General features: G+C 33.9%; 1 protein-coding gene across 5 annotated transcripts in view; it reads left to right on the forward strand.

The window, feature by feature from the left end:
- The first annotated feature begins 495 nt into the window (after nucleotides 1–495).
- The window catches only part of LOC105560918 (putative fatty acyl-CoA reductase CG5065), a 21,057-nt gene continuing 19,056 nt past the window's right edge, over nucleotides 496–2,496 (forward strand). For 2 of the 5 annotated variants that reach the window (XM_012010436.1, XM_012010437.1), the window contains exon 1: nucleotides 497–607. The gene's annotated coding sequence lies outside the window, so the exon portion shown is untranslated. Of the gene's footprint in view, nucleotides 608–2,496 lie in introns of all 5 variants that reach the window. The other 3 variants (XM_012010433.1, XM_012010435.1, XM_012010434.1) reach the window with 3 other exon arrangements.

The raw sequence follows: 2,496 nt of genomic DNA on the forward strand, positions 1-2,496 counted from the left end.
AGATGAGTCATATTTTTCGCGTGGCTATCGAATTAATACGATTTAATGTGTCGATTAATACAAGTTAATCAAGGAAACCTGTCAAATTTGTCAAAAATATAAAAGCATAATTAAATAATATAATATATACTCTGGTTTATTGTCTGTTTTTTTATTAAGACATATGCTCATTATAATTATTATTTAAGTTTAATTGGAGCATTTTCAAAGACTTGATCAATATAATTTTATTATTTCTTAATTGTATTATATGTATATTGTAAATATTATACAATTAAAATATAAAAACTTTAATCATTCAGGTTTTCAAGATGTCACTATTAAACATTTAGTAGTTAATATAAATAACGTAAAATTGATTAAAAGTTGACTTCTAATTGCCATAAAGTAGACTTCTGATCGCCATAAAATAGACTTCTAATCATCATAAAGTTGACTTTTAATTGCCATAAAGTCGACTTTTAAGGCTGACTGACAGCCGACTATAGTCGAGTCATTTGTCGACTATTAGTTGACTATAAGTTGACATTCAGCTTGACTTTGAAGTCGATTTTAGACTTCTGCTGCCGACTGACAGTCAACTAATAGTCGACTTGGTGCTGTTTGGGTATGTATTTCTATTACTTCTGTATTGCCTCTCAAATTACAATAAGTGTCTGCAATACTGTAGTGATTGATGGAAAATGACAAGTTTGCGAAATTAATTCTTTTATATTGTTTGTACCATTGGTAAGAATTATAGTTTAATAAAGGCCCATTTATATGTTCCATATGAACAAAATGTTTAACTTTGACAAAATTTTTTAAGTCACACTTATTTAATTTTAATGAAGAATTGATTTCTTGTAATCGACGATGTATTTGTTGTAATGGATTATTAGAAAATTTTAGTAATTTCTTTAAATGACCGAGGTAATTCTCAAATGGAAACGCCGAATATTCATCTAAAGAGCCATAAATTTCGTCGTCATTATAACGTCATTCGAAAGACTTACATATGACGGTAATTTTTTTGTCATTTGACGTCATTCGGACGAACCTGACTAGTATTTGACGTCAAAATGACGTCCGTCTGCTACCTGGGCATAAGATATACTGTGCTAGCAAATTATTTTTCTCCGCGTGATATCTGTAAGTGGAACAAGTTTTCAACTTGCCTGCAACATTCCTGAGATTTAAGCAGCTGCCCTCTTGTACCGTTCGGTGAACTAAAATTGCAGTCGGTAATCCATTTCTCATGGTAAAAGGCTGGGGCAGGCATTAAGATTCACCCTGTATGTTTCTTTTAACTTGTTTATTATCTCGCTGATTACCAAGATAAACTTTTAATGCTTGCCAAGTACGAACGCATGAAAAGGCAAATAAAGTTGTCCATGATTAAAAACATCTTTGCGAAGATCTATTCCTACTTTGTCAAATATTTGTCCCTGTGACTTATTAATTGTCATCGCAAAAGCTAATTTTATCGTTTCTTCCTCCTCCTTTCTCTATCTTCCCTTTCTTCTCCTTCTTCATACACATAACATAAACTGTCAAAATAACCCTCTTAAATACAAACTGTCGAAACAACAAGTCAAAGTGAACGACTCGCAACGAGATCGAAACATAAACTGTCAAAATAACCCTCTTAAATACAAACTGTCAAAACCGCGAGTCGAAGAGAACGACTCGCAACAAGATCGACACTCGATCGAGTTTCGAGGGAGCCAATCGGCATCGCGGAAAAGCGACAACAATGAACTCGCAATGCCTTTTTTAGATAGGGACTTCTGAACTGAGCGTTTTAAGTATGAAAATGTTTTGCTATGCGGTCCGCTTCTTATCCTGGTATTAGTTTGTGCATAAAAACCAATAAAAAGATTTACAAGTGTAAAAACTATATTCAAATGTGTCGGCAAAAAGATGACTTTAGGATCCTCTTAATAGTGAAAAAAAGTTGATTTCTAGCATTATTTCTTTTTGTTTGTTCAATTTTAAATTTATTTATACACTGCTCAAAAGAAATATGGCATAGAAAAATTTTATGCAAAAATTGGTCAACTTTGACTGACGGTAACTCCGCAAAAAATCATCGTAAAATTATGTTCTTTTTTTTTAAGTAAAGCTTGAAATCTCTACTTTAAGATACTATAGTTATTTTTTAGGTGTGATGCATCCCTACCACTGTAACACCTTAAATGTGAGGGCATGTTTGTTATATTGAAAATTGCAAAGTTTGACGGAGTGCATGGGCTAGGTACATTTTTTTTCGGGGATACTGTTTGCAGGAACGTAAAGTACAAACCTTCCTCTTCAATTTAAAAAAAAAAGCGAGTCGCTATCATTTTTTTTCGCAAGGACACAGTACTTTAAAGTAACCCTTGCATTATTGGCATATACCGCCGGTATTGGCATTACCCGATGTGCGCCCCTGAAAAGAGCCGTTTGTGTGTGTGTGTGTCTGTGTGTGTGTGCGCGTGCGTGTGCGTGTGCGTGTGTGTGCGTGCGTGTGTGCGT

This window comes from Vollenhovia emeryi, unplaced genomic scaffold (genome assembly GCF_000949405.1).
Source record: "Vollenhovia emeryi isolate VEMERY1.0 unplaced genomic scaffold, V.emery_V1.0 DF939216.1, whole genome shotgun sequence".
In the NCBI taxonomy this organism is placed as follows: Eukaryota; Metazoa; Arthropoda; class Insecta; order Hymenoptera; family Formicidae; genus Vollenhovia; species Vollenhovia emeryi.